This window comes from Pyrus communis, chromosome 14 (assembly GCF_041283825.1).
Source record: "Pyrus communis isolate YQ-2024b chromosome 14, ASM4128382v1, whole genome shotgun sequence".
Taxonomy (NCBI): Eukaryota; Viridiplantae; Streptophyta; class Magnoliopsida; order Rosales; family Rosaceae; genus Pyrus; species Pyrus communis.
Window position 1 is genome coordinate 22,304,610 of NC_142578.1, and position 25,916 is coordinate 22,330,525.

General features: G+C 37.5%; 4 pseudogenes across 1 annotated transcript; all 4 read right to left on the bottom strand.

Annotated features, from left to right (window-relative positions):
* Positions 1 to 3,767: 3,767 nt before the first annotated feature.
* On the bottom strand, positions 3,768 to 4,384 carry LOC137712103 (mavicyanin pseudogene; annotated as a pseudogene).
* Positions 4,385 to 17,184: 12,800 nt separating this feature from the next.
* LOC137712078 (mavicyanin pseudogene) lies at positions 17,185 to 17,834 on the bottom strand (annotated as a pseudogene).
* A 1,446-nt stretch (positions 17,835 to 19,280) lies between these two features.
* LOC137712102 (F-box/kelch-repeat protein At3g06240-like) lies at positions 19,281 to 20,428 on the bottom strand (annotated as a pseudogene).
* Positions 20,429 to 22,104: 1,676 nt separating this feature from the next.
* Positions 22,105 to 23,015, bottom strand: LOC137713700 (uncharacterized; annotated as a pseudogene). The gene has a single exon (XR_015955510.1). The product of XR_015955510.1 is annotated as an uncharacterized LOC137713700 (transcript).
* Positions 23,016 to 25,916: the final 2,901 nt, after the last annotated feature.

The window sequence follows — 25,916 nt, forward strand, 5'->3', positions numbered from 1 at the left end:
GATGGCCAATGCCATTTGCTTGGCAACAAACATGGGTGGAAGAAACTCCAATGACTGCTGCCATAATCGCCTTCAAGTCTTCAATAATATGTCCATTGATTGACAAGTTAGTAGAAAAATCATTAAGTGCAGCAACAATCTGGAGACAATCACTTTCCAAAATGAAGTTGAATAAGCCCCTTTGCGTCGCCAACAGAAGGCCATCCCTAGCAACCAATGCACCCCTTTTTAAAGATGTCGGAAATATTTTATCCAACAGTAATGGTATAAAATCGTCACCACCCTCCGACACATTAAGCCAATTTTGTTATAGTGGACAAGGTTGACTCTCCCGATCTCCTCACCACAAGCTGCTTATGTTGGTGGCAGGAATTTAACAAAATTGCTTTTCCTCGCTCCTCTCGCCCCACTGCGTAGCCTATCTCATATTCAATGGTTTTCTGAAAGTTAATGTTGATGGTGCTTGGAATGTTTCTTTGAATCAGGGGGTGGAACTGGGGTCATAATACGCGACCATCGGGGTGCATTCGTGGCGGCATTTGCTAGGAAAGTGGATAATATTTTATCTCCTCTCTATAGGATGGCCTTCTGTTGGCGACGCATTTGCTAGGCAGTTATATCCAACACAAATATTTTCAAATTTTTTATATTAACACTGGCGATTATATTCGACGTAATTATTATTTTATTTATTTTTAAATCCTGGCAAATTTTGGGAACGAATTTTGGGTATTTCCACCATTCTTTATGTTGAAAAGTGTGATGTCGATTCTATTCGACGATAATAGGAAAGTGGGTCAGACAAATTTTTACATGGTTGTCGATTTTAACCGACAGTACTACCAATTCTACGTAATAAAACCCCTCTCCATCTTCCTTGTGCTGCTGCCTTCTCCCTTCTCCAATTTCTTCTCCTTCCCCCTGCATTCCTTCTCCTCTCCTCCTTCTTTCCTTCTCCTTCTATTCTCCCCTTCTCCTCTCTCATTTTCCCTTTCTTCTTTTCTCCCCTTCTCCTTCATTTCCCTTTCATTTCCCCCCTTCTTCTTTCCGGCATCTCTTTCTTCTTTTCATTTCATCTTCTTACCATGCTTTCTTTATCCACTTCATCTAGTTCCTCCATCACTCTCTCCATGACGGTCGCTGATCTCATCTCCCCGTCTTCTCTCTCTAGTACGACAACATAGGATTTACGCCAAATACCAGAAATGTCTTGCTTTCCTGCTCCTGTTTTCTATTGTGTGTAAGGAATTTTGCTTATCTGAGGTAATTAGTGAGGGATTTTGTTTCAACTTTTTCAAGTTAACTAAAAATTTGTAGTTCCCTAATTTTATTATGGTTTTGTAGTTTTTGTTCAATTCAATATATTTTTATGACTAATTTGCTAATTATCAAACTTCTCATACATTGTTCTACTTAAACCACATTTATTTTATCTAATTTGTTAATATTTAGTGATGTTTTTGGCATCAATTGCTGTTGAAATTTTGTTAATTCATGTTTTCTCATACGATGGACTGTTGTTCTGCAGTGAAGAGCATCGAAAGAAAAAGAGGAAAAGAGAAGGGGGGTAGGGGGAAATGAGAATGGTAGCACCGACATAAGGCCATCTCCAGCCGAAAGGTCCAAAGGGCTAGAGGGCCGAAAATAACTTGAAAACCGTCTCCAACTGAGGGATAGGCCAGAGGGCTCGTGGGCCCCACATAATTTTAAAGGGCCAAAGGGCTAGCCCAATTTTTTTTTTTTATTTCTATTGGATTTCCTGTCTGTTATAACCAACACAAATAGAAGGGAAAATTTTGAATGCAACGGCTAGTTACCATTGGATTCAATTTTTTTTTTAAATTTTTTTGGGCCAATTTTTTTTTTTATAATGAATTAAAAAAATTCCCCTTTTTTTCTATAAATACCTAAGCCATTCCTACACTATTTCTCACATAATTTTCACCCTTTTTAAATTTAAGTTGTTGTAGTTTTTAAATTTAAATAATAAATTATGTTTGGCCGTATGGCCCTTTGGCCCTCGGTTGGAGACGGTATTTTGTGACAGGGCTAAAACGAGCCCTATGACCCTCGATTGGAAATGGAGGCAAATATGACTTTATACTGTTCATTAAAATATTAATATCTTGGAGGGCCAGAGGGCTAAAACGATTCGTTTGGCCATCCCTCGGTTGGAGATGACCTAAGAAGGGGAAGTAAAGAAGAAAGGGAAAAGAAGATAGGAAAAAGAAAAAGTCATCATTATGTTTTCTTTATTTTGTTGTATAAACACTTTGTATAATGAGATATATTGCTGAAGAACATTACCAATGGAAGCATTCATGTTAGATACAGATTTAATTTTTTTTTTTTTTTTTAAATGAGCATGGGTGTCGGAAAAAGGAGCATTTTTGTTTATTTTTTATTTTTAATCAAAACATAAATTTGGTTTATATACTTTTATATTTTTATATTTTTTTTACTTTGTCGATTATATGTGACAACATTGTTTTTATATCAGACGGGATTTCTCAACAACTAATGTTGTCTATAACCGACAGGAGTATTAATGTCAGTTGTATCCGACACTATTTTCTTGGCGGATTAAGAGTCCTGTTCGACAGCAAAAATATTTTCGTGATGCAAGCAATGTTGTTAGTTCTTTTATCCACCACTACATGAATTTCTGTCGGATTTTTTGCTAATATCTGATAGAAATAGGCGTTCTCCTTATGAGGAGCTGTTCTTTCGCCAAATGCATGTGGCTCGCATCTCCAATGGGCTACCCAACCACCCCTTCTCGATCCTCATCTATCCTAGATTGCCTGGCGAGTTGGGCTGCGGACCTCAATTCCCATACATTCGAGATGTGCCTCATGATTCTATAGGCTTTTCTTGTCGTTGCTCACCGTAAGAACCACATAAAACACAGTACGGTTCGGTCTCGACTCGCCTCTCCTGAGGTTATCATGAGTAGGAATGATGTCAAGGGCAATTTTCCACACCCCGATCTTTACCTTAGGTGGAACACAAGCAGCCCATAGTTTTTTCCACAACGCCCCAAAAGGATTGTAGACAGCGAACGGAGATGGCGCATCCCTGCGAGATTGAACCCAGTCCCTGGCAATATGATCGGCGCCTTTCACACTGAACAACCCTTTCCTATCGTAGTGCCTAATAAGTCTAGGGTTTAGATGTGTATAATTTTTTCTTTCTAAACGTTGATAGTTGAATTACACAAACTATGTAAGTTACAAACAATATCAATCAAACATAACTAAAATCACGTTACTTAATTTCTTCTTATCACATAAAATATTAAAACTTTGAGACTTCTATTCCCCCTAAAGAGCAAATTCATATATGGATTGTCATATATAATATTGACAATGACACTAAAAGAAGGTGAAATGTGTATAAATTTTTTCTTTCTAAATGATCATAATCAAATTTCACAAATTGTACAAATTGGGAACAATACCGATAAAACATAACTAAAATCACACTACTTAATTTCTTCTTATCATATAAAATATTAAAAGTTTGAGACTTCTATTCCACCTAAAGAGCAAATTCATATATCATATATGGAGTGTCATACAATCTTCACAAGCCTTATGCCATGGATAGACACGATTTTCGGAAAGCACAAGACAAACCTTTCATAATATAACTACTCGGAAACAAGAGTAATTATTCATCCATAACAACACTTTTATTTAATCTTCAAAAAAATAAAAAAAATATAAAAACAAAAGTTACAATGTTTAACCCAAATCATAAACAACAAAGCAATCTTGGTTATAAAAAATAAAAGAACAACAAAATGTCTCTAAAGTACAACACTCAAAAGACATAGCACAAGAGTGGTAACGGCCAACCCAAGCTTCGAAAAATAAATAGTCGGAGCACTGCTTGGATTTGAGCTTGGATGAGAATCTGAAGGCAAAGATCCCTGAGGTGCTGGATTTGGAGTTACCAGCGAGCTCTGCGGTACGGGAAGTGTAACCTTGATATCAACCTTTTGTCCCGCTTGACAGTGGCCGGGAGCACCACAAAGAAAGAAATAGTGGTCGGGCCTTTTAAGGGTGATGGTATCGGAACCAGAGGTATAAACTGTGATCGCAGCGGTAGTATTGCAAGATCCAAAATCTTGCTTGGTAACTTGCATCAAGTTGTGGTATTGACTATTGTAAGCGAATATAAGAGTATCTCCGACATGAAACTCTTTCGTTGAAGCCCACTTGTTGTAATCAACGAGACCTCGAGATGTCCACCCATCAGAATCGCCAACTCTATAAACATCACCTAAACAAACACCAGAAAGCACCATCATCACAAAGAAAATTAGTGCAGCAGTATTTCGCAGAGCCATGGCTAAAGAAATAGAAGGGGAAGGACAAGAGTGATTGACTGAAATTTGTTTGAGTGAAAGACTCGACGCGACCTTGCATATATATAGATCAACGTGCTTTCTCCTAGTCCTGTTCGGAATAGGTTTCCAAATTCCACTTACTAGTAGTAGTAGGAAATAATATATGCATATTGTTTCATAAAATGAGTAGTACTACTAACCGGATTCAGCTTTTGATAAGAAAATAATCTACTAGTAGGATATGGAAGTATACATTTTTCTCATAAAATAGGTTTTTATATAATTGCGGCAATGTTAGTTAGGCCCGGCTCGCAAATAATTACTATTAACGAGTTAAGGGTGGGCCGGGTGTCAATCATATCTTCGCTATAGAAAAACGATCTACAACCAAGACAAGATTAGAAAAAATTAAAAGGATTTATTTGTAACAAATCGTAGTATATAATAAACGCTTGAGTCCACCGATGAACTAGGCATTCACCTAATAAGAATTAAAATATATAATCTCACAAATTCATTATAATTATACAAATGGGATGCATGAATGTAGTCTTACTCCCTTCTAATTTTGCTAACACTTACCTAGGGCACCCAAGCTGGCTTGCACGTCTTATACCGTACTTATACCACTTAACTTCGAATACTATAAGATATGAGTTAGCACCCATCTATCCCTTGATCACAAATTTCAATTTAATTCTCAATTTTCACTTGTCATATAGGCCTTTTCTCAACACCCAAATTTATTCAAGTCTTTCCTCCAACGTCTAGCGAACATATACAAATTTTCAGATTATATATCCAAAGCCTTCTATGTCTTCTGAATATATTCACAACTCAATACTTCACACAACTCATGCATCATGTTTTTCTTGACTGCGCGAGTGTTTATACTTACGCAATACAACATTATGTGCAACAGTCACATACTATCTAATAATCGTGAATTTCAATATGGATCAAGCTATAGATATCAAAGTGATCGTACTGACTATTGACCAACAGAAATTTAGTACATTGATTTAGCTTTCGGACGCAAATCACGTATAAATACCAAACTTCGCCAATCTGCAATACTGCTAATCGTTGAGCTCACGGAAATTTACTATGAAAATAAACTAGAAACTGACGAGCACTTGGTAGATAATTTCACAGAAACAGGTGCAACTTTCAAGCGCCACCGGCAATCGAAATTTGTAACCAGATTCATGCATGGTTTCATTCAAAGTTTACGGCAGTCATAGAACTACTCAACAAAATACACCAGAATTTCAGATTAAAATTTGCATGCAAAATTAAAAAATTACGTCAGCTCTTGAATGATGTGCAACAAAAGAAAACAAAAGCAGGTAGACAATCACGTAAACAAAACAGGAAAACAGAAAAAACATGAAGAACGCACTGGAATTCGACATGAAGTCCTATTCGTAGGCAAAGAGCAAGCACCTGCTCTTTTTCTTAGTAAGAAACTGCCCTGGTCTCGTCGAGTAAGAAAAAGGCTCTCTTCATAAGAATCAACAGAGCAATATTGATATCGGGAAATCACAAGATTTTTCAGTTCTTTTCTCACAAGGTCTACGGAAACTAGTTCATGCTTTGATATTTTGATGATACTACCGAAACAGTAAAGGTCTCCTCCAATAAGCATCAATAACACTTCGCCATTGTTCCTAAAGCATAATATCCCATCGGCATGTGTAATCTGGAAATCAATGTTTGGATGCAGTGGCTCCATTTTTGCATCTGAGAGTGAGAGCTTCTCCATAACTTCCAATATTGACTTCTCTTTTACAGAATCCGCTCTTTTACACTCTGAATTGAACCTTCTATCTTCCCTATCAGATGACATCATTTCTCAAGCAGGTGTCTTTGTCACTCTCTTTTAGTGATAAACAGAAATGAACAATTCAAGAAGCCCTGCATATAACAACAAGAACAAGAAGAAAGCATTATCCTCAATTCTTAAACTGATACAGTGCTTAATTATTCAACTCCGGAAAGCTAAAATCAACTCTTTTTCAGGGATTAAACAGACACGTGCAACATATTAACACACATTCCAGCTCAACATAATATTTTTCTGTTTGTTTTATGTAACTAATTTTGTCTTAATGTAATTAGTTACACTTGATTAGGTGCTAATCATTATTGACAGATGTATATATACTCAATTGTAAACATTCTTTCGTTCAATGAAAGCATAACAGTTCATAAATCTCATATGGTATCAACCGCCTTTTGCTTAATTGCCTCTTCACGATCCTCACCACCTTCTTGTGATTCGTAACTTCACCGACCTACGAATCATGATCGATTTTCTTCGAATCTTGATTGATTTTCTTTCGATTGTTGCTCTCTGATCTTTATTCTTCTTGATCTTTGATCTTTGCTTCTCCGATGACATCTTCAACTTCGTCTTTGATGAATCCTGACATTCTCGCCCCCAATTCTTCTCTGATGAACCCTAACCCTAATCCCCCAATTTCATCAATTTCTTCGATTACAGTCCAGGATATCAGTTGTATGGTTCCAACAAAGCTTAAATGAGATAATTATCTCGTTTGGAAGACGCTTTTTGATCCAATTTTTCGCTAGTACAAGCTCACTGGAATTCTTGATGGCAATGAAGCATGTCCACCACCATATATGCTTGATATCTCTGGCCAAAGCACTGATGTTCCAAATCCAACTTTTGAAGTTTAGTATGAGAAGGATCAAAACATCCTCATCTGTTTGAATTCAACTCTTTCTGAAGAAATCATACCATTCACCGTTCGAGTCTCCTTTTCTCGAGAACTTTGGTTGAATCTTAAACAGCGTTTTGGTGGAGTTTCAGCTGCTCACATTCACCAGCTCCGTACTCGTCTTCATTCAGTTCAGATCGGTGATCTTGCAATCTCTGAATACCTTCAGCAAATTAAGAGTATCTCAAACGCTTTAATGGTTGCCGGCGTGCCAATTTCCGATCATGATATCATTGCTGTTACACTCAATAGTCTCTCTGACAAGTACAAGTCATTTATTGACTCTATCATGTTGCGAATTTCCTCCACATCTCTTGATGAACTTCATGGCCTGTTTATCAACAAAGAACTTTTCATGAACGAAAGAAGAAATTTGTTGTTGCAGTTGTTACAGAACCTTTTCAAGCCTTTGCTGCTCAGTCTTAGCGCTCTTAGGCTCCTCTTATTCCAATGCCACAATTCAATGCTTTTCCACAAGTCTTTGCTGCACCGTACTCTAACTCCAAAAATTACTGCAGTAACAATCGTAGCAATAATTGTAATTTCAACAATTATCGTGGTTCTAGCAATTATCGAGGCAACTCTTACAATCAAAACCGTTCTTCAGGAGGTTATCGCCAGCACTCTGGTGATCGAGTTCCCTGTCAAATCTGTCACTCTTTGGACCATGAAGCTATTGATTACTTTGATCGCATGAATCATGCATTTGTTGGAAAAATTCCATCGACAAAATTGGTAGCAATGTGTGCTCATACCACTGCTAAGTCTTCTTCTCCCACTTGGATTTTGGATTCTGGCGCTACCTCCCATATCACGAATGATATCTCTACCATTCATTCTCCTATACCTTATAATGGTGAAGACAAGGTTTATATCAGTGATGGTCAAGGTATGCCCATTCACCACACTGGTACTTCTGTTCTTAAAACTCCAGCTGCTGCATTTAAGTTGAATAATTTCCTTCATGTTCCTTAAATGAAGTTTAATCTTCTTTTTGCTTATCAATTTTTAAAGGATAATTATTGCAAATTAATCCTTGATTCTGATGGTTACACAATCAAGGATCTTTCTACGGGGAATATGCTTTTTCAGGGGCCAGATAGCTCTAGTTTTTATCCAGTACAACTTCCCATGTTGCTTTCAGTGATCCAGTATCTACATCTTCCTATGCTAATGTTGGTACTCCAGCATCTTTACAACTTTGGCATAAGAGACTTGGTCATCCATCTTCTGCAATTTCCAGGAAGATCTTATCTAGAAATAAACTTGCTTACACTGGTCAACAGTTTGTAAGGTTCTTTTGTCAGGATTATGCAATTGGCAAAAATCACAAGTTGCCATTCTCTGTAAGCACAAACTTGTCCATTGTGATGTTTGGGGCCCTGCTCCCATCTTTTCTATTAGTGGATATTGATTCTATGTCTTGTTTATTGTTGAGTTTATAAAATATAGTTGATTATTTCCTTGGAAGTCAAATTTTGAGGTCTTCTCCATATTTGTATACTTCAAATCCTATGTTGTGAAGTTGACTGGAAATCAAATAAAAATTCTACGTTCTGATTCCGGGGGAGAGTTCACAAGTTCGCAGTTTAATTCATTTCTTCTTCAACATGGTATTCTGCACCCATTTAGCTGCCCTCATACACCCGAGCAAAATGGGTGTGTTGAAAGGAAACATAGGCATTTAACTGAGACCAGTAAAACATTGCTTGCTGCCTCTAAAGTTCCTTATAAATTTTGGGTTGAGACTTTCTCCACTACAGTTTATCTAGTCAACAGATTACCTATTTCTAGTTTAGATAAATCTCCATGGGAACTTTTGTTTAATAAACCTCTAGATTATTCGAGGTTGAAGGTTTTTTGGTGTTGTTGTTATCCCTGGCCAAAACCTTATGTCTCATCTAAGCTTGATGGTAAGAGTAAACCATGTGCCTTCCTTGGTTATAGTTTGCAGCATAAGGGTTATTGATGTTTAGATATGCAAACATCTTAGATATATATCTCCAGGCATGTATTGTTTAATGAGAGTCATTTTGCTTTTTATCAGGTGCAACTTCAACCCCCCCTCAATCTTCATTTTCCACTCCAGATTCCTCATTTGTTTTACCATTTCCAACTACTTCCCATCTCCTGCCACCTCTGCACCTTGTCCTATATCACTTTCACCATTACAAAATGCTAGTACTATACCTTCACCTCTTTCCTCTCAGCCTAATTCTCCATCCATTCAATCTTCTGTTTCTCCCTTTCCCCTTCCACCTTCTACCAACATTCACCCAATGATAACTCGTTCCAAAGATGGATTTTTCAAACCTAAGGCCTTGACAGCAACTAAATACCCTATTGATCCTTTTTAATTTGTTCCTACCACATATTTACAAGCTTTTAAGCATAACCACTGAAGACAAGCTATGTTAGAGGAATATCAGGCCTTACAGTCCACTGGTACATGGACTCTCATTCCCTATTCTCCTAATCGGAATTTAATTGGTTGTAAATGGGTGTTTCGGATAAAGAGAAAAGTTGATGGCTCTGTTGACAAATACAAGGCTCGTTTAGTAGCCAAAGGTTTTCATCAACAAGAAGGTGTGAACTTTAAGGAAAATTTTAGCCTTGTTGCAAAGCCAGTGATTATTCGGATCTTATTAACATTGGCTGTTCAGTTTGACTGGTTTTTAAACCAATTGGACATAAGTAATGTTTTTCTTCATTGTTCTCTCAAAGAGGTGGTATTCATGCAACAACTTCCAGGTTTTATTGACTCTTCTAAACCCTCTCATGTTTGCAAGTTACAAAAATCACTCTATGGGCTCAAACAAGCTCCTAGAGCTTGGTATGACAAATTGTTTCAAGCTTTGTTATCTCTTGGATTCTCAAATTCACAGTCAGATTGCTCCTTGTTTGTCACATTTTCTCCCTCACTAGTGATTATCTTGTTGTATGTAGATGATATCTTGGTTACTGGTCCTAATTCATCTGTCTGTAAGGATTTTATTACTAAACTTGGCAAACTATTTCCAGTCAAGGACTTAGGTCCTTTTCATTATTTCTTAGGATTAGAAGTTCACAGGTTTTCAGAGGGCATTTTCTTTTCCTAAGGGAAATATGCACTTGATTAACTCCTCAAGACTAAGATGGAAGGCTGCAAACCATGTTCCACACCTCTTGGCAGTCATAAATTAGATCATGTTGGTTCTCTGTTATCTAATCCTCATGAGAATAGGTCCATTGTGGGTGCTTTCCAATATTTGACATAGGCATGCCCTAACTTATCCTTTGCTATTAATCAAGTTTGCCAATTCCTTCATTGTCCAAAAGATACACATTATCCAGTTGTAAAAAGAATCCTCCATTTTCTCAAAGGATCTGTTGATCAAGGTTTATGGTTTCGAAAAGGTCCATTGCATCTCACTGCATTTTCTGATGCTGATTGGGCTCGATGTGTTTACGAAAGGCGCTCAACCAGGGGATATTATATGTATTTGGGTGGCAACCTTATCAGTTAGAGTGCTAAAAAGCAAAGCACTGTTGCTCGATCTTCCACAGAAGCTGAGTATCATTCCTTAGCACATACTGCAGCAAAGATTACCTGAGTTTGTAAGATTTTCAGAGACATTGGCTTTCCCTTATCCAAAGTTCATGTTTTGTGGTGTGATAATGTCTTTGCCATCTCCCTCTCTTCGAATCCAGTTTTTCATGCTCGTATTAAACATGTTGAAATAGATTATTGTTAGTTTTGTCTCATCTTCTTCATGTCAAGTATTTGTTTACTCAACACCAAATTGCTGATATTCACACAAAAGCTCTCTCTAAAGCTCGGTTCTAGTTTTTGCAGTCCAAGCTTTCACTCGGGTCTCCTCCTATTAGCTTGCGACGGAGTATTAACACACATTCCAGCTTAGCATAATATTTTTCTGTTTGTTTTGTGTAACTAATTTTGTCTTAATGTAATTAGTTACACTTGATTAGGTGCTAATCATTATTGACAGATGTATATATACTTAATTGTAAACATTCTTTCATTCAATGAAAACATAACAGTTCATATATCTCATACAACAACTCATGGAAATTGTAGACTCGAAAGCCATTGCTACTAACAACAACATCCATGTCTATTGATAACCAATGAAAGCACGAACATCGTCATTACCGCAACTTTGACATGATCGAACCATTGCCATTACTTAGTTTGATTACTCATAACCATTGCCATATAACAACAACAATTCCTACTAAGTGGGATTGGTTATATGAATCCTAGAACACCATTACGCTTGGTTCTGTATCGCTTCATCCGTTAGATCCAAGTACTCTAAGTCTTTTCGTAGAGTCTCTTCCAAAGTCTTCCTAGGTCTTCCTAGGTCTTCCTCTACTCCTTCAGCCCTGAACCTTTGACCAGTAATCACATCTTCTAACCAGAGCATCAGTAGGTCTTCTTTTCACATGTCCAAACCACCGTAACTGATTTTATCTCATTTTTCCTTCAATTTTGGTTAAACGCCCTTTTAGCTGCTCGTAGATGAATTTTAGTGGGACGCTCCATATATCTACTAATCAAACTTACTATAAACATTATGTCAGGAAGCGTGGCAGTCGAGTACATTAGACTTCCCACGATTTGTTTATAGAGAGCGCTGTCAACTCGTACCGCATCTTCATCTTTGACACGTTTGAAACCAGGAACAATAGGATTATAGACTGGGTTGCACTGATCCATGTTGAACCTCTCTAACACCTCTTAAGCATATTTCTGTTGACCAATAAATATACCATCCGGCCTCTGCAGCATTTCAACATCGAAGAAATAACTCATCTTTCCAAGATCAATCATATCAAACTCAACCATCATAGACTGCTTAAACTCTTTGAACATTAACTCATCATTTCCAGTAAATATAAGGTCATCATCATAGAGACAAACAATCAACATTTTACCTTCATCCGTTGCTTTGATGAACAAAGTGTGTTCATAGGGACGCTTTGTAAATCTTTCCTTGATAAAGTAGGACTTTATACGATTGTACCAAGCTTGGGGAACTTGTTTAAGGCCATATAGAGCCTTTTAAAGCTTGTATACCTTCTGCTCGTGTCCCTTTTGTACATAGCCAGAAGGTTATGCAACGAAAACTTATTCACTAAGTTCTCCATGTAAGAAGGCCAATTTGACGTCTAACTGGTAAATGGACCAGTTTTCTTGTGCTGCAAGTGAGATCACAAGTCGAATGGTGTCCATGCGAGCAACTGGTGCAAACACCTCAGCATAATCGACTCCATGAGTTTGACTGTACCTTTTTGCAACCAAGCGAGCTTTGTATTTGTCCACTTCACCTTTCTCATTGACCTTCGTTATGTAAATCCATTTTACACAGATCATTTTCCCCCCACGTGGCAGGTTTGTTAACACCCATGTGTCATTTTTCTCTATGCCTTCAATCTCTAAGTTCATTGCTTCTCTCCATTTTGCATGCTTCTCGGCTTCTTCATACAAAATGGGATCACTGTCAACAAACATGGCTAGGTAAGCCACGTCTTCTTCCTTAGAAAGACCCTGCCTGTTCTCGTAATCCCTCATCCATATGAGTTGTCTTTTGATTCGTCCTTCACTAGGAGAGATAGAACCTTCATTTGTAGGGGTGGTTCGGGTCGAGATCCCGAATCGAAACCCAAAGCCCAAATCCCAAACCGACTCTTTTCAGGATATGATTCTAAAACCCGAAATCGTACCCCAATTTTGAGAATCCCGAAATTGTTGTGGTTTTTCGGTTCGGGATCGAGAATGGATGCAGTCATAAGATATCAACCTAATTTAGGAAGATCGAATGAATGTAGTCCCCAAATAGAAAATTTCCAGTCCCCTAATCCCAAATTTGCAGACAACCCATAAAAAATCAGACAGTTAAGAATCGAAGAAGTCGTTGATCAAAATTCAAAAGTAGAAAAATACAAAGCAATCAAGCATGAAGTAACTAAAATTAAGGGATTTTTTTTTTTAAAAAAAATCCTAATTTTAATTATAAATGCCCAAAATGAAAGTTCAAAATCCTAATCCTCAATTTCAGAATCCAAATCCAAATCAAGGTATAATAATTTCATGAAGTTTGGCACCTACATATTAGAGAAGCTTCGATTTGGAAGTCATTGGAAGTGGAACCATGGAAGTTTGGATTTGGAATATGGTGTAGTGGTCGATGACTTGAAGGCCGACGTATTGAGTTTGTGACAAAGGGATGAGGAGGAAAGAAGAGAGTCCAGAGACGATTTGAGGGATTAGAGAGAGTGTTTAGTCCGAGGATGTTGAGCAGAGGAGGAGATGATAAAGTGTAGAGCGATCCGAGAGGTTAGAGAGAGTCTGAGTGTGAGAGAGAGGGGCACATAGATTTATTTGAGAGATAAGAGAGAGCGAATTGGCTCAGTGGTTAAGTATAAGTAACTAATGGTTATTAAGCATATAAATACATTTTATGTAGTATAATTTCAACAATCGAGAGTTGGCTCAGTGGTGAAGTTCTATGATTCCCAAGAGGAGATAAGGGGTTTGAATCCTTGTGGCCTCATTTTTTAGGTAGTAATCTAAAATCAGTTTGTTTCAGGAAAAACCGAAATTCACAAATGCTAGACCGAATACCAAACTGAACTAGGCGGTTTGGGATAATAACTGAATCGAAAATTTTCAAAAACTGAAAATTTCGGGATAATTTCGGTTCGAGTTCAGCCAGGGTCGGGATCGAGATTTTCGGGATATTTGTCCAGTCCTATTCATTTGTTAGCTCATTAGATAAGTTATTTGAGTTATCAATCTGGTCAGAATCTCCATCTTCTAGTGTCTCTTCAGTTTCCTCTACATTTTGTTCAATGTCTTCCTCTTCTTCCATTGGTCATTCAAGATCTTCCATAGTTGCCTTATGATGATCACTATCCCATTCCCAACCTTTGTCTTATTCGAAAATTACATCTTGGCTCACGACTATTTTTGGAGAAACTGGATCAAGTAGTCGATAAGCCCTTGATTCCTCACTTACTTCAAGCAAAATGCACTTTGAGCTCTTGTCATCGAGCTTAACTCTCTTGTTATCAGGAACATGAACATGAAAGATACATCCAAAAACCCTGAAGTGGTTCACTGATGGTTTAGATCCACTTCAAGCTTCTTTTGTAGTCATATTCTTCACTGCAAGTGTCGAGCTCTTGTTTAGAACATGAATCGTCCAGTTCATTGCTTTTGGCCAGAATGTCTTTGGAACCTTCTTCTTTGAAAGCATACTTCGAACCATATTCATGATGGTTCGGTTCTTCCTTTCTGTGACCCCATTCTTTTGGGGAGTGTACGCAGTAGTTAATTGCCTTTGAATCCCATTTTCAACACAAAAGTTTATGAATTCACATGATGTGAATTCGCCCCCTCGATCAGTACAAAAGCTCCTTATGTATGCTCCAGTTTCTTTTCAATTTTAGCCTTGTAACTTTTGAAAGTAACAAAGGCTTCTGATTTTTCAACCAAAAAATACACCCATGTATTTCGACTAAAATCATGAATAAAGGTAATGAGATACCTTTTCTTGCTGTTTGAAGTGGGGTTAATTGGGCCACATATATTAGCATGTACCAGTTAAAGAATCTGAGAAGCTTTCTATATGCTTGCTTTTGGGAACAGATCTCTTTGTTGTTTTCCCACCAAACAACTCTCACACACTTTCGTAGGGGCCTTGAACAGTGGTAATCCTTGCACCATCTTCTTCCGTTGAAAGACCTTGAGACCATTCCAACTTAAGTGACCATACCTACAATGCCAGAGTTGAGATTGATCTTCAATAGCCGAGTTGAAACACTGTTGCTCTTTTAGCAGTGAGCGAGCAAAAATGATAAACATTCTATTGGAAGACATTTCAGTTTCCACGATCAAACCTCTCTTAGGATGATAAATCTTGCATTTTCCACGTTGCATGAGGATGGTGAGGCCCTTCTCTTGCAGCTGACCAATGCTAAGTAAATTGTTTTCCAATTCTGGCACATAGAATACGTCTGTAATCACTTGCACGAGGCCATTCACTTCCATTCGAATATTCCCTTTCCCTAGCATAGCAAGGCTTGAGTTGTTTCCCATCTTCACGTATTCTCTAAAGCTTCTATCAAACTCTGAGAACAGCTGCAACCTGAGTCAAGAAACCAATTCATCTTTGCCAGCTTCCTGGACATCCACATAAGCCATCAGTAACATTTCTTCACTTGTTTCTACGTAATTGACTTTTCCATCTTTGTCTTTCTTGGTACACTCCCACTGAAAATGACCAAGTTCATAACACTTGTAACATTTAATGGTAAACCTATCAAGGCCATATTTACCCATTCCTCGACCTCATCCTCGAAACGCACCACGTCCTCCTCCTCTTCCCCCTGATTGATGGTCATAGGTAACGTTCAGTGCTTGTTCATTAATAGTGTGCCTACTCATTCGTTGTTCATGAACCAACAAGCTACTTTGCACCTCATCAATGGAAAGGGCATCCAGATCGTTAGACTCCTTAATAGAACATACAACATATTCATATTTTGGAGTCATAGATCTCAGAATTTTCTCAATAATCACCACATCCCCCATTTTGTCTCCATGAACCCTTATCTTGTTGGCTATGGTGAGGGTTCGTGCGAAATAATCGTTCACAGATTCATCTACCTTCATATGAAGCACTTCAAACTCTTTGCAAAGAGCTTGCAACTGTGCACGCTTGACTCGTGCAGTTCCCTGATACTTCTACTTCAATGAATCCCAAATGTCCTTCTTAATTTCTTTCTTCGGAATTGTCTCTAGGATGGAGCAATCAATAGCTTGAAACAAATAGTTCTTTGCCTTCAAGTCCTTCAACTTTTGATCTTTGATCGTCTTCTTCTGTGCATCAGTGGGATCTACTCCTTCTGCTATTGCAGGGATCCCAATCTATACCAAGCTCTAATACTGATTGGAACGCAAGAAATTCTCCATGAGCATACTCCAGTGATCATAATGTCCATAAAAACTTTGGTATTGCAGGTTGCATGAAACTATTCTTCGCTGCCATGTCGTTGTTCTGGCTACAGTCTTTTCAAACTTCGATCAGGCCCCATGATGGGGCTCTAATACCAGATGTTAAAACCAAGAATGAACGTTTGACAAGAATGTATGTTTGAACGTCCACACAAGAACTGGGAGAATATTTCTTCTTCAATTCAAGAACATAAGATGACATTAAATAGCCATACAAAACAAACTGAAATGAAAGCATAACAACCCACGTTTACACAACCCTAATTACGTGGTGCATGACTAGTGATGGAAACAAACTAAACAACGTATCCCTCAAAGTTAGGGATTATTATCCACTACTTGAAACAAACCTACAAACAAGGAAGCCCAACCCTAACGGCTAGGAAACCCTAAAAACTTCAACACAACCGCGGTTACGGCAAGTAGGAGCAGCAGAATTTCAATCATGCCTTCAACGTTGTTTTTTTACTAATATCATTTTTAGTTTTAAATATAAAAATAGGTTTTAAAGTTAATCCACATGTCGTTATATGATTGTATATGTGAGACTCACGTGGCGCCACATCATCACACTAACAGAGCAATTGACATATTTTTCACGAAAAAACTAAAATGATCACGATGGACAAATTCAAAGAAGGACTAAAATGATTCATGAAAGACAAATTCAAGAACAATACTATTGATTATCATTAATTGTTAAGGACCAGATTAAGAAGTTATGTCAATGTCACGAATCATTTTGGCTAAAAAGCCTTTAATTTATTTGATTGTTAAATTTGAGGGTATTTGTGTCTATTTAGGTAGAATTTTGGATATATTTAAAAGATTTTATAAAAATGACATTTTTGAAATTAAGGGTTAATTTTTTGCTATAGTTGATAAATACTCCTTCACAAGCCTCATGATGCTACGGATTGACATGATTGTTGCAATGTACTAGATAAACCTTTCATAGTATAACTACTCGTGAACAAGAGTAAATATTCATCAACAACACATCTATTTAATCTTAAAAAAAAAAATTCCTTTAAACAAAACTTTCAAAGTTTATCCGCCCAAATCATTAACAACAAAAGCAATCTTAGTTTTAAAATAAAAAGTAACTAGAAGAACTACAACGTGTGTCTAAAATACAGCACTCAAAAGACATAACACAAGAGTGGTAACGGCCAATCCAAGCTTCGAAAAATAAATAGTCGGAGCACTGCTTGGAGTTGAGCTTGGAGTTGAGTCAGAAGGTAATGATCCCTGAGGTGCCGGGTTTGGACTTGCCAGCGAACTCTGCGGTATAGGAAGGGTAACCTTGATATCCACCTTTTGTCCCGCTTGACAATGGCCGGGAGCACCACAAAGAAAGTAATAGTGGTCGGGCCTTTTAAGAGTGATGGTGTCGGAACCAGAGGTATAAACTGCGATAGCAGCGGTAGTGTTGCAAGATTCAAAATCTTGTTTCGTAACTTGTATCAAGTTGTGGAATTGACTATTGTAAGCAAATATGAGAGTATCACCGACATGAAACTCTTTTGTTGAAGCCCACTTGTTGTAATCAACGAGACCTCTAGACGTCCACCCATCATAATCGCCAACTTTATAAACATCACCTAAACAAACACCAGAAAGCACCATCATCATCACGAAGAAAATTAGTGCAATAGTGTTTTGCAGAGCCATGGCTAAAGAAATAGAAGAGGAAGGACAAATCGAGAGTGAAGGAAAGGAATGATTGACTGAAATTTGTTTGAGTGAAAGACTCGACGCGACCTTGCATATATATAGATCAATGTGCTTTCTCCTAGTCCTGTTCGGAATAGGTTTCCAAACTGCAATTACTAGTAGTAGTAGGAAATAATATATGCATATTGTCGCAAATGGATAGCAGAATGAGTAGTACTACGTACTAACAGGATTCAGTTTTTGACAAGAAGACAATCTACTAGTAGAATACTAGGATACGGAAGTATACATTTTTTTCCAATAAAATAGATTTTTATTTAATTGCGGGAATGTCACGTCCGGCTCGCAAATAAGAAAAAATTAAAATTTATTTGTAACAAATCGAAGTATATAATAAATTGAGTTTATTAGAAATTGTAAATAAGATATATGGATACACTGCAGATCATTGTCCAACGAATTCTAGTCCACTGACTAGTCCACCGATGAAGCAGACATTCGCCTAATAAGAATTAAAATATATAATATTTCACAAATTTATTGCACAAAACAAGGATTATAATTATTCAAATGAGATGTATGAATGTACTCTTATTCTCTATTAATCCCATTAACACATACTCAAGACACCAAGCCTGCACGTCCGATACCATGCTTATACTACTTGGCTTTGAATACTATAGAATATGAGTTAGCACCCGTCTAACCCTTAATCACAAATTTTTTAATTTTATTCTCAACTTTCAGTTGTTATATAGGCCATTCTCTCGACGCCCAAATATGTATTCAAGTCTTTCCTCCAATGTCTAGTGAATATATACAAATTTCAAATTATATATCCAAGGCCTTCTTTGTCTTCTGAATACATTCACAACTCAACGCTTAACACAACTCATGCTACATATTTTTCATGATTGTGCGAGTGTTTATGCATATGCAATACAAAATGTCAATAGTCACATGCTATCTAATAATCATACAAATTTCAATACCGATCAAGCTGTTATATATCAAAGTGATAATCGTACAAGCAAAAAAAAATGAACAATTCAAGAAGCCCAGCATATAACAAGAACAAGAAGAAAGCATTATCCTCAATCCTTAAACTGATACAAAGCATAATTATTCAACTCTTGAAACATAAGATCAACTCTTTTTCAGGGATTAAATAGAAACATACGACAACCCATGGAACCTGCAGACTCGAAAAACAGTGATCCTGTATTAGCATTATCATTCTTATCAACTTCCACGCAGCATATTAAACCATTGCTACTAATGTCATTAGCTATTATCGGCGTCTTCTTGTAATGTATATTACATGCAATTCAAACGCAACAGTAGCACACATAAGAAAGGAATGTTTAGGCTACTAGCACTGATCCATTGAAGAACACATGTAATTTGAACAAAATATCCTCATTGTACACATCAACAAAATGTCCTTATTGACATGTAGGAACATTTTTTTTTTTTAGGACAAACGATAGATAATTTACTTTAAATTCATCTAGAATATGGGGAGGGGTGAGGGTTTGAACACCCGACACCATGAGTTGAGAAAGAAGAATGTATTCACAATGGCAATCCACCACTTTCTATGTATGCAGAAACATCTGAGCCCTCAATTAAGTGTATTGTCTCTCTTGACAGAACGTGAAGTGTGTTGTCTCCCTTGACTGAAATAACACTATTCACATAAACAGCAGCTTGAATAAATCTTGGATTATCCACGCCACGAATAGAAACGTACTTGCGTGTTTTTGTGCTTAAGTTGTAGGAGACTATATGCCCATTAGCGCTAACTATAAGAAGCTCATCGCTCTTCCAAATTTTCAGTGGAATCAAAATGTCCTGTAAAGTTCCAATGCTTAAGTGTTTTATCCATGAACCTTTCACCTCCTTGGAGCCATCCATCACCCATATTTCGAAAGACGGAAATTGGGTATTATCCCCTACTCTATTATATAATAAAAGAGCAATGGAGTCATTCCATACTGCAAGACTCTTAAGCCACCCATTGATGTTACGGAAGTTATCTGGAAGTGGTATATTATGAAACACCTCATCGCTCATATCGAATGAAAGGATCATTATCTTGTGGAACAGAAGCTGCATACCAGTAAAAAATTCCCTTGAAGTACATATCAAACGAAGCCATCCAGAAGACATTAGCTTTGATATCGCACTCCAAGAATTAGCACCCAAGGTGTATACTTCTGCTTTTCTTCAAGGCGTGCATACTTCTTCTTCACTAGAAGGCCTAGGCAAAAAATTGACAATTCTAACAACCTTGTACTGTTTAGTTTTGGAATCATAACTGAATCCCGCGGCATTGCTATACATGATGATTTCTTCTCCCTTGTCAATACCTAAATGCCAGTGAGGCCATGGAGGGTGAAGAAGACAAGACTCGGGAAGAAGCTTGAATTCCTTGATTGCTGGATTGCATAAAACAATAATGTCGTTGGGATATTGTACACAGATGATCCCATCACAATGACCTAACATTTGTACATTAAAAGGAAGTTTCCTCAACCAGAAGTTCTCAACCTCAACAGTTGCAGCATGATGAACATCACCATCATTAATAACATCGTCGAAAACATTAAGTAAAGAAAATACATCCATCATATCTGGCGTCAGGTTGATCTTGTTGCGGATGAAGTTTTTCTCCTTGTCCTTTATGTTGGTGCCCTTGGGGACGGTACGCTTGACAATGATGCAGGTGGAGGCCAATTTGTTGCGTTTGTAATGTTTAGGTCATGAAATTTATTGGTTTTTTTCACAGGCAGTTTTGATGGATATATTTATCGTGAATCCAATTGTTCACGACTAAAGCTACCATGCATTGATATTGTCCCTACCTAATCATCTAAGCTCAATTCTTTAGATAGTATCAAGCCCAATAAACCTCAGATGTGAAGTTTTATCTCAAAAAATCTTGATACAATTAAAGTGGTGCAACTATATTTAAACCTTAGGTTATTATTGTACTTCTCCTATGTTAAGACTCTTCAAATTCATCTTGACCTGTATCGAGCCAACCTTTTATGTTAGTGTTTTAATACTCCAATCTAAATGCAGTTAGTTTCCCTTGTAAATTCAGAATAGCCGTTATGCAAGAGCTGTCCTTTCCTCTTTTGGAATTAATCAAGAACTTTTGCCAACGAGATTTGAACTCAAGATATTCGGAAATGTTCAGCGACATTATGCAAGAATTAAGAGTTACCACATCTGATCATTCATAAAAATAATTTAACACCAAGATAAACCCTAAATACCATACAAACAAACAAAATTCAAGTAGCTTTACGCTTTCATCAACATCATGAATGTTAATTTTATGGATACAATCATTGAACAAATCACAGTCAAGAACCAAACAACATCCATGTTAAAGATGGCCAACGAAAGCACGAAAACCGTCATTAGGCCATCAAACTGGTAAGAAACGAAGAGAAGAGTCCTTTAACTCGATAACAAGGCTAATATCCCAACTGCACCATAGTAAACTGTGATAAAGCACTTCTGTTTATGAGGAACAGAAGAGTCTTTTAACTAGATAACAAGGTTTAACTCGTTTACTTCTAAAGACAATGCGACTTCTCGCAACACATACATAGTTTTATGCAAACTAAAACAAAAGAGCATATATGACAATACATAGATTCAAACTCACACCAACGTTCCACTTTCATAAATATCGAGACTGGGTGCAAACAGAATCGACCATAACCAACAACCATACTTTATGCACTATGGTACATAAACACATACAAAGACATGAATATGTGTGTTTGTGTGTGTCTCTGTATCTCTTTGAATAACTTGGCTCTTCGAAAATTAATTCAAAAAGTGAAACGACCCGAAGTAGGAAAACAGAACTATGGTCAGAAAAACAAAACTGTTGTAATGGTCATTGGTTACAATGCTGCATACATTTTGATGTCAGTATATACGAAATGAATTGTTGATAAAGTTCAACTAAACAACTTATTTAACATACAAGGCAGTACTAGAATGATGATGACGACGACAACTTAAATTTAGCTCTCAAGAGAAAGCTCCAATTCCAGACTAGAACAGAACTCACAGAAGCCGACCACAAGAGAAAACTAACAGCAGAAAGAAACAAACGGAGACTCAATTAAATTGCATTACTGCAACTTCGGCTTGATCGAACTATTGACATTACTTAGTTTGATTACTCATAACCATTCCACATAATTCAGAAAAAAAATAATTCAGTTCAATGTAGTGGCATTTTAAGCATCTTCAAGTGCACAAAATTGTTCACAGCTTAATTACTTAAACAAAAAGTTTGATTATTTTGGTAAATAATACATGAAAATGGATAACAAAGACTAAAATTCGTCCCTTTTTAGAGATCCAATGATGATTACAAAAGCAAATCTTAATTGTCATTAGAGAATTAGAACACTAATTAAACAACAACAATAACAAATCACAACCTAACAATAATTTTTGAAAAAAAAAAAAAATTACTAAAATTTAGAACAAACCCAATAGGCAATGAGTGGAGTCCTGAGTAGTGAACCCATCAATTGGTTTTCGGGTCCGGAATGGGGAACAACCCGGAACTGGTGCCTCTCGGCGGCGAAAAGCCCAAGAACTTCTGCAAATTGGTCCGAATACTGATCGAGCACAGAAAATACAAAAACGCCATTGAACAGTCCGTCGCATCCTCCCCTTGCAGCCCTCTGTGGCTCATCTTCATCACCAACCCAAAGGGCTTGAAGGGTAACTTCGCCACCGCCATCCCCTCGAACAGAGAGTTGAGCAGTCCGAAGACGACGAAGAGGACGAGGGCGACGACGGCGCCGGACTTGAACTTGAAGAGCGACAAATCGCGGCTTGATTCCTTGAGGCTGCTCTCAACGCGGTCGATCTTCTTGGTCTTGGACTTTTTGGTAATTTTGGCAGCGGAGGAGGAGTCGGTCTTCATGGTCTCGAGCTTCTTAGCGGCTTTGTCGATGGAGGAGCGAAGGGACTTGTAGGAGTTGGTGCGGTAGATGAGAACCCATGAGATCGCCTCGCAGATGACGGCGGTGCAGAAGGAGATGCCTACCACCGTCAGGCTGTCCGAGTACTTGAGGCCGAAGAGGAAGGAGGCGGTGGCCATCGGAAAATCGCCGAGAAACTCAGAGAAAATTTGAATATTGGAGCGTTTGATCTGATTTGGTGGTGCGTAGATTTGTTTGTTTTAGATTGTGAGATGTAGTGGACTTTTTCTATGGGCCTAATTCTAATGTTGGTCTTGGGCCTTGCCTTGCGCCTTGGGCTTTTTTATATTTTTCCAATTGTTAAAAACTCTATTTTTATTGCCACCACTAGTAAATGCTTGAGCGTAACAAATCCTTAGTAAAAATGTTTCTTTCAAAATGCACTTCAAGTGCTTCTGGAACCTAAAAATACTTTCACCTTAAGTACTTTCAGTCATTTTAAAACTACTTCCAAATGAACCGTAATTTTATAAGATCCTTCCCGAACTAAATCTCAGCGGCCTTCAATTGTTTTTGGTTGTAAGTTGTAAGTCAACTTATAAAGATTTAACCTAGTCTTAAACGAAATTGTTAGGGGTGTGTGTAGTAGTAGATAGAGTTATGAATACATGAATTTTGAGAGAGTTTAGTTGGCTTTCATAAATTCATGTGGATTTTGGTTGAATTATATATAGATTTTAATGGAGCTTGTGAGATTTTTATTATGGATTGTCGTGAACTTTTTTATGATCAATTTATTAATAAAATATTGTTATTTTCAAATTGTTATTGTTGGTGGTTATGATCAGATCATGACAAATTGGTTGTTTGAGATGGTAATGACAACGATAATGGTAGAAGTGCCAAGTGGTGGTTGTTAGCAAGATGATGCTAAGGTGGTGTCGGTGGTGGCGGCGATAATAGTATACACGGTGAGATTGTAGTCTTGGGGTGGTGGAGGAATGAGGGAGGGGGTGGTCCTGATGGGGTGGTGATGATGGTGGTAAAGGTGGCAATAATGGTAAGAGTGGTGTCGATGGTGGTCATGGCGGTGATAGCTGTAATATGGTAGTAGGAAGTTGTGGTGGTGGCGAGGATGTAGTGATGGTGGTGGTGGTGGCAGTGGTGGTGGTGGTGACGACAATGACAAAGAAGTTGTACGAGGTTGTGGTATGAGGATGATGGTCGTGACAGAATGGTGATGGAGGTGATGAGATCGTGTTGATGGTCATGGCAAGAAAGTAGTTGAGGTGGTGTGCAGATGGTATTGGTAGTGGTGATGAAGCTCCACGATTGAATCTTTAATAGTAGTAGTAGGAAATAAGATCATTTTCGCAATTGAATTATTATAACAAGGTACAAGGCCCTAGCCCACTAAAAGAATTAGGCCCGTAGTAAAACTCCATTTGCCTTGCACAATGAGCCCTTTTGAAACTCAAATTCATTCCAATTCACTACTAATTCTCTAATAAAGTTGATTGCTTAAATTAATTATGAAAGTGATTTTCACACACTTTTTAACTTCTCACACTATTCTTTACTTATGACAATTAGATTGAATAATTCAAACGAAATCGACGATGAAGACTAAACTGTTAACTTAAGCCCAACTCGTATAGGTTTAGTTGACTTTGTAAGGGCTAGTAGAGAGAGGATATACACAAAAATACAGAGTTGATTACTAGGAGACATTTGCTCCAGTTGCTAAAATCAATACCATTAGAGTTCTTATATCTCACACTGCAATCTGGATTGGTCGCTCCATCAATTTAATATGAATAATGCATTCTTGCATGGAGACCTAACATAAGAAGTCTATATGGATCCTCCACCAAGATGTAATATGACTTCTAAGAATCAAGTATGCAAATAAGAAGTCTCTTTATGGTCTCAAACAATCTCCTCGATCATGGTTTGTCAGATTCACCAAGTCAATGTAAGTGTTTAGGTATATACAAAGTAATGTGGACCATACATTATTCTTGAAGTGTAAGAAAGGTAAAGTCATTGCATTTATTGTTTAAATAAATGACATGGTGATGACAGGAAATGGTCTTGAAGAAAAAGTTGCAGTACAAACATATATGTCCCAAGAGTTTGAGATGAAAGATCTTAGTCCCTTAAAAGTATTTCTTGGGGATTGAAGTGTCCCGATTGTCAAAGGGTATTTCTTATCTCAACAGAAATATGGGATGGAATTGCCAATAGAGACTGGAATGCTTGCTTGGAAACATATTGATACACATATATATAGTAAAGATGAATAACAAGTTGTGTGAGCAAGAAGATCAAACACCAACCAACAAGGAATAACACCAAACCCTTGTTGGAAGGTTAATATACTTGGCACACACCAAACCAGATATTGCATTTACAGTAAGTGTTGTTTGGTCAATTCATGCATGATCTTTGTACTAAGCATCATAGTGCCGTTGATCGCATTTTGAGATACCTAAAGGTTGCTCCTGGGAAAGGACTTATGTTCTCAAAACATGGTCACTTGGATGTGTATGGTTATGCAAATGCAGATTGGGTTGGTTCTATAAGTGACAAACGTTCGACTTCACGTTGTTTCACATTTGTAGGAGGCAATCTTGTTCCTTGGAGAACCAAGAAACAAAATGTTTATGCCAGACTAAGCGCTGAAACGTAGTTTCAAGGTATGTCTAATCGCATTTGTGAGTTGTTGTGGATTTCAAATTTACTTTCAGACTTGGGCTTTAGACCACGGAAAGCAATGAAGTTGCATTGTGATAACAAGAGTGTGATCGGCATTGCTCACAGTCCAGTTCAATATGATCAAACTAAACATGTTGAAGTGGATCGATATTTCATCAAAGAGAAATTGGAAGCTGGATTAATTTTCGTACCATTTGTGAAGATCAACCAGCAAATGTTCTTACAAAAGTCGTGTCTAGCAAAGTATATTTGCTTACTTTACAAGTTGGGCATTGCCCGACATCTATGCACCAACGTATTTGGGGGAGTGTTAACGTGAGCCTACCCCGTGTCTAGCAAAGTATTCTCTTGTAATTAGCATGTAGCCTTGTATATATATTGGCCTCCATAGGGAGGAGAATAACATACAGAAATTTCCAAATATTTTAGCATAA